Source organism: Sinocyclocheilus rhinocerous, unplaced genomic scaffold, assembly GCF_001515625.1.
Source record: "Sinocyclocheilus rhinocerous isolate Xijiao unplaced genomic scaffold, SAMN03320098_v1.1 scaffold153, whole genome shotgun sequence".
Lineage (NCBI taxonomy): Eukaryota > Metazoa > Chordata > Actinopteri > Cypriniformes > Cyprinidae > Sinocyclocheilus > Sinocyclocheilus rhinocerous.
The window spans coordinates 2,251,390-2,265,105 of record NW_015660878.1 but is presented as its reverse complement, the minus strand read 5'-3'; the positions used below and the strand labels follow the sequence as shown (position 1 = coordinate 2,265,105).

The following is a 13,716-nucleotide window of genomic DNA, read 5'->3' as shown; positions in this document are numbered from 1 at the left end:
TATATAATATATACATATTTTATAAATATTAAATAAATGCTTTATTAATAAATAATAAAATGCATACAATTATATTATAAAATTGAAAAAATTTAATTTATTTTATTAATTTATTATATAACAAACATAAATATTCAATTAAGAAACATATATAACATTTTATATTTAAATCAAATAAATAAATACATACATAAATAAATAAAATCGTTTAATTTATATTTATCATATTGTGTGTATAAAATATTAATTATAATAAACTAATTAATTATAATAAATATTTAAAAACAATAAAATAATTGAAATAAATAAAAAGGAATAAAACAAGTCATCTTTTTTTATAAAAAATTATATATTAATAAATGACAAAGTACATCATTTCTTTATTATGATGTGTATAAAATATTCTATACTAAATAAAAGAAACATTTTGTAACATTTTATATTTAAAACAAACAAAAATAAATTAATAAATGTTGTATTAATAAATAACAAAATACATACAATTATAAATATATATTATAAGATAAAAATGAAATTATGATTTATTTTAATAATTTATTATATAACAAACATAAATATTCAATTAAGAAACATATAACATTTTATATTTAAATCAAATAAATACATACATAAATTAATTAATAAAATCGTTTCATTTCTATTTATCATATTGTGTGTGTAAAATATGAATTATAATAAACTATAATTAATTATAATAAATATTAATAAAAACAATAAAATAATTTAAATAAATAAAAAGGAATAAAACAAAAGTCATCTTATTTTTTAATAAAAAATGATATATAAATAAATTACAAAATACATAATTTCTTTATTATGATGTGTATAAAAAATTAAACACAATCATTTATATTTATCACACACACACAGACACATTTCTTATACATATAAAAATAATATTGACTAAGCTAAGATGTGTTGTTACTCTTATGAACTTAATACAACATAATTTGCTGTCTGTGAGATCCAAACCAGCTTCATGCTGTTATGTGGGTGAGGCGGGGGTGTGAGATTGTAAAAATTTTGGAACATAAAAAAGGTTACAAACCAAGGTTGAAAACCCTGACTCTAATCACTCATCCAACAGAAAACCCAGAACACAACTAACAAGTAGGCAGGAAACGGTGAGGGCGCCCATAAGTTATCAAGCCCCCTTTCTCCAGCCCACTTGACACCTCAACTGCTTTTGCAGCAGATCCTGAGGTCCAGCCCGGCCAGGCTCGATCCTTTTATCAGGCTCTCTGTGTGTGGATCAATCAGAGAAGGAGTTAAGGTGCAGACAGCAGTTCTCTGTTATAACCCTGACACTGACACTTATGGCCCAACCAATTTACACTCTATGAATTACAAATTCAAACACGTATTAACACATTCAGCCCTTTCTGGGGTCACATGTGTGATGCATACACATGCACAAACGCACACACAGAGACAAACTTATGGTTGCAGATTCTGTATCATTAAATGTACACTACACGCAGCTCATGGGATCTCATTTGCTATGCTGTGATGGTGCTCATGTGGGTGATGCTGCTGACCCATCACTGTTGTTATTTATAGACGCCAGACACGAACTTAAGGGTCAGGGGAGTCAAAGCAGCACTCGTAATTACTGCTGACTCACTGCCTCTGCACAGAAAAGGGTTATTACCCTTACCATCCACACCGACAAAGACTTAGGATGAAGATTTCATCCTCTTCAGTTTATCAACTCTTCAATTAGCATTACTTCTTTAATGTATTCCTTTTTGTTTGAATCCATTAACATCATTAGTCGCATGGTATTTACAGCTCATTTGATTGGCTGTGGGTGTATCACTCTAGTACTCTAAACGTATTTAGTTCAGAGCAAAAAGGACGGCAGAGGAAGAGAGGAGAGAATTTAGGGCCTCTGTGCTGCCGAATTGCTCTCCTCTTGACTGGACACTTTAAAAAGAAAATATAAAAGCTCTCCAGGTGCTTATCTCTGCCCGGTGTTCACAGATCCGGCTGTTCACCCTGAGAGAGCACTGACTTCTCTGCTCGACCCCGCACTGCACCCTCAGATTGAAAACCACAAGAGAAGAATGGAAGCAATACTAGCATCAGCCACTAGAGGGATCTAACAGACACACTGATGTAATAAAACAACATAAAACAAATTAATATTTAATTTAAACAGTGGTTCTCAACAGGTGAGTTGTAACTTGTTCTAAGAGTCATGGCATGGGTAGCAGGAAAAAAGAACAATGGTAAATGCAAATAATAAAATGCAAAGATATACACGGTTTAAAAGTTTGGGGTCAGTAAGATTTTGTTTTTGACATAATAAGGCTATATTTATTTAATAAAAAATACAGTAAGACCTGTAATATTTTGAAATATTACAATTTAAAATACACGATTTCTATTTTAATAGATTTTGAAATGTATTTTATTTTTCGTGGTGGCAGAGCTGAAATTTTAGCAGCGATTACTTCAGTCTTCAGTCAGTATCACATGATCCTTCAGAAATCATTCTTACATGCTGATTTGGTGCTTTAGAAACATTTATTATAGAAGCTGTGATACTTTTTTTCAGGATTCTTTGAATGAATAATAGTTATTTAAAATAGTATAAATAGTAAAAATAGTTATTTTGTGACATTATAAATGTCACAAAATAACTATAAATAGTAAAAATTGTTATTTTGTGACATTATAAATGTCTTACTGTCACTTTTTGATCCATTTTAATGTATCATCATTGAATTAAAGTATTCATTTCTTTAAAAAAAATCTTACTGTCTTCAAACTTTTAAATGATAGTGTAATTGTGCATTTATGATAGTAAATTAAATAAATTACATTTTCAATACCATGTTGGGTTGCCACTTGGTGTCAAATATCAAAACTTGGTCCTGAAACCAAACCAGAGAATCATTACTGGACTAAAAGTCAAAATATCCAAATATAATAATAAAAATAAAAAAATTTATATTTTCCAATTAAATCGCTGATTCATACACTTCTGTGCATGTGTAATACATGTTGTTGTGCGATATCATATAATGAATTAAGCTATTCATGACGTGACGTGATATTTGAATGAGTCCTGCAGATAAACAGCAGCTGAAAACTCTTTCAAACTTGCTCCGAGTGCTGCTGGTTTTTCAGCATTGTGAGCTCTAAATGACAAAGAAGCCCTGCACTGCAGCAAGCACAATAACGGGCAAACACTCGCAGCACAGCAGAGCAGACGGACCCAGGGATTCAGTGAGTACCGGGGGGGATTACAGATGGCCCTTCAAATTAAATCAAATAGTACAGCTCAGGATCGGGCTTACGGCCGCCTACGGGAGAGGTGTATATGACTGGTGCCGGAGCCAGCGGGTGTGGAGAGGGAGAAAATCATCTCCAAATGAGTTTCTGAAATATCTATAGATAACTTGAATTTGAAAATCTTGACAGTGAGTGATCTGAGGCTGGATGAGGAGCAAGTCAAAGGTGGCACTCATTCTTTCACTGCTTCTCATAAACACACACACACACAGAGAGAGAGAGAGAGAGAGAGAGAGAGAGAGAGACTTTGGTTTTCTATCGTGGGGGCTTTCTATTGACTTCTATTGTTTTTATACTGAGCTAATGAAATTTTGCATCACTTACCCCTAAATCTCACACTCACAGAAATCTTTTTGCATTTTAAAATTTTTAAGATATTGTTTGATAAGCCATTTTCCATCATGTTCAGTAGCTGATTTCAGGTTTATCAATCTTTTCATTAATATTTGGTAACTCAAGAATCAAAACATACATGCACGCACACACACACACATACATGACAAATTAGACTCTCATACTATACTCAACACAGGTAGGCGTATGACATTATATTCTTCTTCCCAAATTAGTCTTGTATACTTTTTAAGTAAAAAAAAAAAATCTAACCTTGAAAGTCTATTTTTGATTGTCCCATTTATAAAATAGTGACCTTTATCTGAAATGTTTCAAGACCTACAGAGAGAATGTTATTTTGGGAGCCAAATTAAATAATCAATAGTTTCCATCTTTCCGTCTTTGGACAGGACAACTCAATATGACTTTTGGTGACAAATTTACAGTTTAAACTTAGAAAACTTACAGTAAAAACAAACAACTTTCAGACATAGACCTTTGTCGACAAAGTTTTACTAATATAGATAGATGTACAACAAAGTCAACATAAACGCAATTCAAAACCAATATAAATAAAAGACGTCCAAGAGGTTTGTCCATGGTCCCTTTTTTTCTCCATCTTTCTTAGGCTTTTGGATGCCTCTTCTACTTCTTCTTCAGTCTTGTTTGAATAATAATTTCATTTTATGCATTTCTCATCTCTACAAGGTCCCTGTTCTTTCATTACTTATGATTCATATCACTTTTGCTGCCGCATAATCATTAGGTAGGTTATTATAATACAAATACAAAAGGAGACGACATCCCATCTTTTCACTCTTGACTTTGAGAAAAATGATTACTGAGGAGAAACACTCCTAAGAGCTCAGAAACCCAGCAGGAACTTGTAGAATCAATTACACTAGTATTTATGTGTTAAGGGACTGAGTAGATGTCTCTTCATGACTACAGGCCTCTATACAGCATAGGGATTAATCCAGTGTTATGAACATGACCAGTGCTATAGTTAGTCACTCTGAACTGACACAAAAGCATATTGTAAAGAACATCACATGCACATCGTATCATAACTCAACTAAAGCTTTCCATTAACCTCAGAACACATTAATCATTAATGAGATGCATATTCTTTATGAAAGTTTACTTGTTTAATGAATAGAACTTTTAATGATAAAGATTATTGTGATTTGTTTGTTTTTGAGTACATATACTGGTTTCACGACACTTGTGGTGGCTAAAATTATGAAAAATGTGAAACATTGTTATAATAATGATGATGATAATAATAATAATTAAAGCTGCAAGCAGCGATGAAAGGGCCCTCGCCACCAAGCACACTGCCACCCGGTGGCTTTTGGAAAAGAGCAAAGAGTGGGCAATATGCATTTAAAGTGGTAAATATAAGAGGAATATGTCAAAGTCATTTATATGCGCCAAACTTCCTGCTGCCAGCTGGTGGCGCTATGATTATAACTGGACGTTGGCATATAGATGTCTTCAGGCCAAGACTTTTATCAAACATGTGAAGTCTGGTGCAGATAGAACATGGTATGTTTGAGTTAGTGCAAACAAAGTAATTTCCTGTTGCCAGCAGGTGGCGCTATAATTATTACTGAATATTGATGTGTAGATGTCCTCTGGCCAGTATTGTTACTAAACATGTGATGTTTGGTGAAGATTGGACATTGCATGTTTAAGTTAGCGTAAACAAAGTCAATTCCAGTTGCCAGCAGGTGGCGCTATGATTATTTTTGAATATTGGCTTTAAGATGTGTTCTGGCCAGGACTCTTTATCAAACGTGAAGTTTGGGGCAGATCGGACATTGTATGTTTAAGATAGTGTAAAACAAGTAATTTCCTGTTGCCAGTAGGTGGCGCTATGATTATAACTGAATATTGGCATGTACATGTTTTCAGGCCAGGACTCTTATCAAACATTGGAAGTTTAGGGCAGATCAGACATTGCATGTTTAAGTTACTGTGAAACAAGTAATTTCCTTTTGCCAGCAGGCGGCGCTATAATTATAACTGAATATTGGCTTTTAGATGTGTTCAGGCCAGGACTCTCATAAAACGTGTGAAGTTTGCGCCAGATTGAGCATTGTGGGCATGAGTTACAACAATTTCCTCTTTCATGGTATTAATTCCATGCTTTAGCACTTAGTAAGTCTTGCTAGCATGTTTGAGCATATTTCTAGCATGTTTAGCACACAAAGCCATATTTTTACTGTGTTGCTAATAGTGCATCACAGTGTTACACGTGTCACTTCCTGTTGCCAGCAGGTGGCGCTATTAGTATAACTGAATTTGTGCATGGGTATTTGTTCAGGACTTAACACCTATCAAACATGTGAAGTTTGAGGCAGATTGGACATTGTATGCATGAGTTACAACAACTTCCTGTTTGATGGTGTTAATAGCATGCTTTAGCACTTAGCTAAGTGTTGCTAGCATGTTTGAGCACATTTCTATTATGTTTAGCACACAATGGCATATTTTACTGTGTAGCTAATTGTGCAGCACAGTGTTAAACATGTCACTTCCTGTTGCCATTAGGTGGCGCTATGACTAAAACTGAATCTTTGCATGTAGATGTGTTCAGGCCAGGACAGTCATCAAACAAGTTAAGTTTCGGGCAGATTGGACACTGCATGCCTGAGTTATGTAAACTTCCTGTTTCACTGCATTAATAGCATGCTTTAACACTTAGCTACGTGTTGCTAGCATGTTTTTTCATGTTAATAGCATGTTGCCAGCCTATGTAACACTTCCTGACGCTTTTTATTATGTTGCTAGGAGTCCATAACTGTGTTAAACATGTCACTTCCTGTTGCCAGCAGGTGGCGCTATGACTATAACCGAATTCGGGCAAGTAGATGTGTTCAGGGCAGGACTCTTATCAAACGTCTGAAGTTTGGGGCAGATTGGACACTGCATGCCTGAGTTACAGTAACTTCCTCTTTCACTGCATTAATAGCATGCTTTAACACTTAGCTACGTGTTGCTAGCATGTTTTTTCATGTTAATAGCATGTTGCCAGCCTATGTAACACTTCCTGACGCTTTTTATTATGTTGCTAGGAGTCCATAACTGTGTTAAACATGTCACTTCCTGTTGCCAGCAGGTGGCGCTATGTCTATAACTGAATTCGGGCAAGTAGATGTGTTCAGGGCAGGACTCTTATCAAACGTCTGAAGTTTGGGGCAGATTGGACACTGCATGCCTGAGTTACAGAAACTTCCTCTTTCACTGCATTAATAGCATGCTTTAACACTTAGCTACGTGTTGCTAGCATGTTTTTTCATGTTAATAGCATGTTGCCAGCCTATGTAACACTTCCTGACGCTTTTTATTATGTTGCTAGGAGTCCATAACTGTGTTAAACATGTCACTTCCTGTTGCCATTAGGTGGCGCTATGACTAAAACTGAATCTTTGCATGTAGATGTGTTCAGGCCAGGACAGTCATCAAACAAGTTAAGTTTCGGGCAGATTGGACACTGCATGCCTGAGTTACAGAAACTTCCTCTTTCACTGCATTAATAGCATGCTTTAACACTTAGCTACGTGTTGCTAGCATGTTTTTTCATGTTAATAGCATGTTGCCAGCCTATGTAACACTTCCTGACGCTTTTTATTATGTTGCTAGGAGTCCATAACTGTGTTAAACATGTCACTTCCTGTTGCCAGCAGGTGGCGCTATGACTATAACCGAAAACGGGCACGTAGATGTGTTCAGGACAGGACTCTTATCAAAATTGTTAAATTTGGGGCAGATTGGACACTGCATGCCTGAGTTACAGAAACTTCCTCTTTCACTGCATTAATAGCATGCTTTAGCACTTAGCTAAGTGTTGCTAGCATTTTTTAGTATGTTTCTAGCATATTGCCAGCCTATGTAACAGTTGCTGATGAATTTTTAAATGTTACTTGGACTCCATAACAGTGTTAAGCATGTCACTTCCTGTTGCCAGCAGGTGGCGCTATGACTATAACCGAAAACGGGCACGTAGATGTGTTCAGGACAGGACTCTTATCAAAATTGTTAAATTTGGGGCAGATTGGACACTGCATGCCTGAGTTACAGAAACTTCCTCTTTCACTGCATTAATAGCATGCTTTAGCACTTAGCTAAGTGTTGCTAGCATTTTTTAGTATGTTTCTAGCATATTGCCACTGCAGATAAACAGCAGCTGAAAACTCTTTCAAACTTGCTCCGAGTGCTGCTGGTTTTTCAGCATTGTGAGCTCTAAATGACAAAGAAGCCCTGCACTGCAGCAAGCACAATAACGGGCAAACACTCGCAGCACAGCAGAGCAGACGGACCCAGGGATTCAGTGAGTACCGGGGGGGATTACAGATGGCCCTTCAAATTAAATCAAATAGTACAGCTCAGGATCGGGCTTACGGCCGCCTACGGGAGAGGTGTATATGACTGGTGCCGGAGCCAGCGGGTGTGGAGAGGGAGAAAATCATCTCCAAATGAGTTTCTGAAATATCTATAGATAAATTGAATTTGAAAATCTTGACAGTGAGTGATCTGAGGCTGGATGAGGAGCAAGTCAAAGGTGGCACTCATTCTTTCACTGCTTCTCATAAACACACACACACACAGAGAGAGAGAGAGAGAGAGAGAGAGAGAGAGAGACTTTGGTTTTCTATCGTGGGGGCTTTCTATTGACTTCTATTGTTTTTATACTGAGCTAATGAAATTTTGCATCACTTACCCCTAAATCTCACACTCACAGAAATCTTTTTGCATTTTAAAATTTTTAAGATATTGTTTGATAAGCCATTTTCCATCATGTTCAGTAGCTGATTTCAGGTTTATCAATCTTTTCATTAATATTTGGTAACTCAAGAATCAAAACATACATGCACGCACACACACACACATACATGACAAATTAGACTCTCATACTATACTCAACACAGGTAGGCGTATGACATTATATTCTTCTTCCCAAATTAGTCTTGTATACTTTTTAAGTAAAAAAAAAAAATCTAACCTTGAAAGTCTATTTTTGATTGTCCCATTTATAAAATAGTGACCTTTATCTGAAATGTTTCAAGACCTACAGAGAGAATGTTATTTTGAGAGCTAAATTAAATAATCAATAGTTTCCATCTTTCCGTCTTTGAACAGGTTAAGAGAGTCATCAGCAACTACAACTCAATATGACCTTTTGCTGACAAAATTCACTCAGATTTACAATAGAAACCAACAACTTTCAGACATAGACCTTTGTCGACAAAGTTTTACTAATATAGATAGATGTACAACAAAGTCAACATAAACGCAATTCAAAACCAATATAAATAAAAGACGTCCAAGAGGTTTGTCCATGGTCCCTTTTTTTCTCCATCTTTCTTAGGCTTTTGGATGCCTCTTCTACTTCTTCTTCAGTCTTGTTTTTTCATTTTATTCATTTTATGCATTTCTCATCTCTACAAGGTCCCTGTTCTTTCATTACTTATGATTCATACTGCCGCATATGCCGCATAATCATTAGGTAGGTTATTATAATACAAATACAAAAGGAGACGACATCCCATCTTTTCACTCTTGACTTTGAGAAAAATGATTACTGAGGAGAAACTCTCCTAAGAGCTCAGAAACCCAGCAGGAACTTGTAGAATCAATTACACTAGTATTTATGTGTTAAGGGACTGAGTAGATGTCTCTTCATGACTACAGGCCTCTATACAGCATAGGGATTAATCCAGTGTTATGAACATGACCAGTGCTATAGTTAGTCACTCTGAACTGACACAAAAGCATATTGTAAAGAACATCACATGCACATCGTATCATAACTCAACTAAAGCTTTCCATTAACCTCAGAACACATTAATCATTAATGAGATGCATATTCTTTATGAAAGTTTACTTGTTTAATGAATAGAACTTTTAATGATAAAGATTATTGTGATTTGTTTGTTTTTGAGTACATATACTGGTTTCACGACACTTGTGGTGGCTAAAATTATGAAAAATGTGAAACATTGTTATAATAATGATGATGATAATAATAATAATAATAATAATAATAATAATAATAATAATAATAATAATAATAATAATAATAATAATAATAATAATAATAACAACAACAACAACAACAACAAAGGACATTTTAAGCAGTCCTCACTAGTTAAAAAGCTCATAAATCTGCCAAAGCATATTTTTATATTATATTATATTATATTATATATTTTCGGACCTACCTAACAACCTTCTAACAAATTTCATTACAAATGTAGCAATTACTTCACATGATCGAAGGTAACTATATAAATACAAAAATGTACAGCAAAAGAATTGGATGCCTGTGCACATCAGACAATAGACAAACCTTTCTCTGAGCAGGGGATGTTTGTGACAAATGCTCCAGGTTCATTCCTCAAGAAAGACAGCGGGAGAAATAAAACAAAAAATGCATTTAAAAGGACATTTGCAGAAACATTATAAATGTGGGAGTTTGTTTTTCACTTTTCGTTTGTCTAGGATCATCACAGCAATGATTCAAATGAGACTTCCTGAGACACACACAGGCATCACCCTAATGGGTTTCTTTCTGCCACATCTCTTTACAAAGATAGACCATTAAAGCTGATCACAGAGGCATGTCTAGCATCAGTTCAGTCTTTTTTATTTGCTCGAGGGAGGATGCCCTTCATTAAAATAACAACGGCTCATCTCATGCATATGGAAATGGAACTTTCTCCATCTCCAGTACAGGGTCTGGCCTATCCTCTGAAAAGTCTTATGCAGGACACATCGCAGGATTAGGAGGAGGTCACACGTTCATCCTCATGGCTCCATACACAGCTTATTCCATTCCCAAATCCTAACCTTGAGAAATGTGACCCAAACTGATCCCAAATCAGCATTGACAGTGAAACTCACCCTCATTTTCGAACAGACCCAAGATGTTTTATCATGCAACTTACTACGAACAATCAAAAGGGACAAAAAGTGAAACCCCTAATCACTCAAAAGCCTTCGTGATCAAAACAAGCCTGTTGAAATCAATGTTCCCACTTCAGAATGCCACACTGTCATCTAATTCCCCGCCATATACTTTTGTCTCGGTCGGATGAAAATGTTTGGGTGACAGGGATGAGGGGGCCTTGTGGAAGTGTGTCTCGCAAAGGGGTCAGCATAATAACAAGATTAGTGAGTTTTAATTTAGATTAAACAGGGTTTGGCTGTGATCGAGGCCCCCGCTGTTGTTCCCTCTGTACAAAGGAAGGACGTGCCGACATCAAACGGACATGAGAGTGACACGCTGTTCACCGCTGCACTTCATTAGTCAGAACAGCTGGGTAAACGCATCAGCTTTGAGTCGTCTTCCGCATTGACTCCGGAGAATTAAAAAAGGATTTGTGTTGATCTGCATCATAATTATTCATGTCCAGCATCTTCCTTGCAAAACAGCATTTTCTGAACTTGACTAAACAAATTTTAACTTACTTTTGATTGCTTCTGTATTTTGTATCAACCATCATCTTGAAAGTGTCCTGCTGAAACAACTTCAGAGTTTTCCTCTTGCTTACGACGTAAACAACAAAGAACCAAAAGAGAAACCAAAGAGATTTTTTGATTAATGTAGTGTGTGTGTGTGTGTGTGTGTATGGGGTATTGTCAAGAGAAAAATGATAAACAAGAGACCAAAAAATGCAGATGAGCTGAAGGCCACTGTCAAAGAAACCTGGGCTTCCATACCACCTCAGCAGTGCCACAAACTGATCACCTCCATGCCACGCCGAATTGGGGCAGTAATTAAAGCAAAAGGAGCCCTTACCAAGTATTGAGTACATGTACAGTATATGAACATACTTTCCAGAAGGCCAACGATTCACTAAAAATGTTTTTTTTTATTGGTCTTATGAAGTATTCTAATTTGTTGAGATAGTGAATTGGTGGGTTTTTGTTAAATGTGAGCCAAAATCATCACAATTAAAAGAACCAAAGACTTAAACTACTTCAGTCTGTGTGCATTGAATTTATTTAATACACGAGTTTCACAATTTGAGTTGAATTACTGAAATAAATGAACTTTTCCACGACATTCTAATTTATTGAGAAGCACCTATACACACACACACACACACACACACTTTTAAACAGAAAACAGAATACAATTTTATCCAATAAAATATTCAGAGCAGTCAATCTTTTTTGACACAAAGGGCTCCACTTTGTCCAACACAATCATCGAAAACCCCAATATTATATCATATACAGGTGCATCTCAATAAATTTGAATGTCGTGGAAAAGTTCATTTATTTCAGTAATTCAACTCAAATTGTGAACCTCGTGTATTAAATAAATTCAATGCACACAGACTGAAGTAGTTTAAGTCTTTGGTTCTTTTAATTGTGATGATTTTGGCTCACATTTAACAAAAACCCACCAATTCACTATCTCAACAAATCATACCACCTCAGCAGTGCCACAAACTGATCACCTCCATGCCACGCCGAATTGGGGCAGTAATTAAAGCAAAAGGAGCTCCTACCAAGTATTGAGTACATGTACAGTAAATTAACATACTTTCCAGAAGGCCAACAATTCATTAAAAATGTTTTTTTTTATTGGTCTTATGGAGTATTCTAATTTGTTGAGATAGTGAGTTGGTGGGTTTTTGTTAAATGTGAGCCAAAATCATCACAATTAAAAGAACCAAAGACTTAAACTACTTCAGTCTGTGTGCATTGAATTTATTTAATACACGAGTTTCACAATTTGAGTTGAATTACTGAAATAAATGAACTTTTCCACGACATTCTAATTTATTGAGATGCACCTGTATATTCAATATTTCTACCATAATTATGACAAAGCTGTTTGTTGTGCAATTTTTTTAATTAACAGAAACTGGGACTATTGATTTATTTAATTAACCGTAGTTCACTGTGTGATTTCAAAAGTTTCAAGAACTCGACACTCTTAAAGCTGCAGTCCGTAAGTTTTGCCTCTTTGTGGCCATCTCTGTTTGAAAACCTGCAATTGCAGCTGTGTGCGGAATTATCTTTCTTGCGTGGGTTGTGCTCCGGCACGGCTCCAGCGCGGATGAATCTAATGTTTTGAGGAGTATGTGTGGCAGTCAGTCACCGCACCGGTGTGGATATTGTACTTTGCACTCACAGATTCTAGCCTACGTCTTGGAATATATGACTCAAATAAGCATTTTCACCGGATATTGTTATCTGAACAAGTAAGTAACAAGTCTGCCACGTTTGTTCTGATGAGGAAAAAAGCATTACAATAAATCGCGCTACCAATGGTAATTTAATCTAAATTAGCTCATATCACATCAAACCGTGCAAATTATTATTGTTGTTATACTTTATTCTCAAACTGTTAATGTTAAAACAACATCAGCATTGCGTGACTATGGCCCAATCCCAATTCTACCCCTTAGCCCTTCCCCTTTCCCCTACCCCTCCGTTTTGCGCGTTCACGTGAAGGGTAGGGGTGTCTCGATTCTCTTTTGGTTGGAGGGGTAGGGGGAAGAGGAAGGGCCAGATAGCCCTTCAAATGAAGATTTTTCGGGACCACACTTCAAACGAAGGGGTATGAATTATCTCAGCGTAAACCGGCTTCAGCGGCAACATGGCTGCCCGAGCGAACAACAAGACACAAATGTAAGCATTTTTTGGCATTAATAAAGATTTTAACGAAAAGTAATCATTTGTTTTATGTTACATTCAATCGTGAGTTCATATTTACGGTCATGTTACTCAAAGAAATGTTTGCAAAAAATCGCTAATATTTGCTAACTAACGTCATATCATTATAGACTGCACGATAGTGCCACAACATATTTTCATGTCTGATCAGGGCAGGGCGATAACCACCATAGACATTGAGGGGGGCTAACCCCCAATAATTAGAAATCACTAAACCCTTTTCTCAAATATTGCCAATTAGAGAGAGAGAGAGAGATGAAAGTTGCGTGTATGCGCGTCTGTGCGTTTCTCTTTTTAGAGTCAGTTTACTTCAAAAACAGCGATTTTATCCTCTCGTTGCTGGAAAATATAATGTAGTGATTC

General features: G+C 35.9%; 1 long non-coding RNA gene across 1 annotated transcript in view; it reads right to left on the bottom strand.

The window, feature by feature from the left end:
- Positions 1-2,859: 2,859 nt before the first annotated feature.
- Positions 2,860-13,716, bottom strand: part of LOC107725535 (uncharacterized) — a 16,655-nt gene continuing 5,798 nt past the window's right edge. The window contains exons 2-3 of the long non-coding RNA XR_001638124.1: positions 11,131-11,208; positions 2,860-2,900 (exon numbers count right to left, since the gene is read on the bottom strand). This is a non-coding gene — a long non-coding RNA (uncharacterized LOC107725535). The remainder of the gene's footprint in view (positions 2,901-11,130; positions 11,209-13,716) is intronic.